The following is an 872-nucleotide window of genomic DNA, read 5'->3' on the forward strand; positions in this document are numbered from 1 at the left end:
CACACACGGAATGCCGCATGCGGCTGTTAACTCGGCACTCTGGCCCCCGGCCAGCGCGGCCAGCGCGCTGCTCTTCCACATTCTTACTGTGCCCTCTCTCTCTGTGTTCTCGCTCAGGCTCCAGCTCTGTTTTGGGTCACGGGGGGGAGACTGGGGCTCCACTCTTTGGTGAGGCATGTCTCTGATCTTATCTCCTCCCTTCTCCCCTAATCAAGGTTTGGCTGCCTTTGTCTTGGGGGAGCAGAGAACAAAGTGTGCCTTGAACCATGCGCATCTGACGTGCCTTTTCTTCTTTTCATTTTCTTGTCGTGGGTCTCTGGGGTTGCAGGACCGCTGCCTGGGTCGACTCTGTTTCCTGGCACTGCGTTGACTGCAGTGTGTGTTGGGATTTCTTCCTTCCCTCGGTTAGGTGGCACCCTCTTGACATCTCGATCCACGCTTGTCCCGATTTTCGAAATCGTTTTGGTCTGCGGAGCGGGAATGGGACGTCATCGTCCCCTTAAACCTGGAGAAGTCCTCATCATTTTAGAAGTGCGGGGTCCTCTGTTATCATCCTGTCCCTTCTCTTTTCTGCTCCATCGGGACATTTATCCATAAGAAAGGTTTGCAGCGTCCTTCCTGTGTGTTCGGCAATCTGCAAAGGGCTTTTCCTGGATTTATCACCTGTGTCTCCCCCAGAAAACCGTTGGTGGTAGTTATTATCCCTCTCCCCGGAATGGTTAATTCACTCGTCCAAACTCTCACAGCTCTAAGTGTCAAGGAGTAAAAACCAACCCTTACAAGCAACCGTGAAACAAGCAAACAATAGCTACCAACTCTTGGAGGCTTGATGCTTGCTCTGTAAAAAAAAAAACTTATTTAATACGCAGATC

The sequence above is a fragment of the Pteropus vampyrus genome, unplaced genomic scaffold, assembly GCF_000151845.1.
Source record: "Pteropus vampyrus isolate Shadow unplaced genomic scaffold, Pvam_2.0 Scaffold169, whole genome shotgun sequence".
NCBI lineage: Eukaryota > Metazoa > Chordata > Mammalia > Chiroptera > Pteropodidae > Pteropus > Pteropus vampyrus.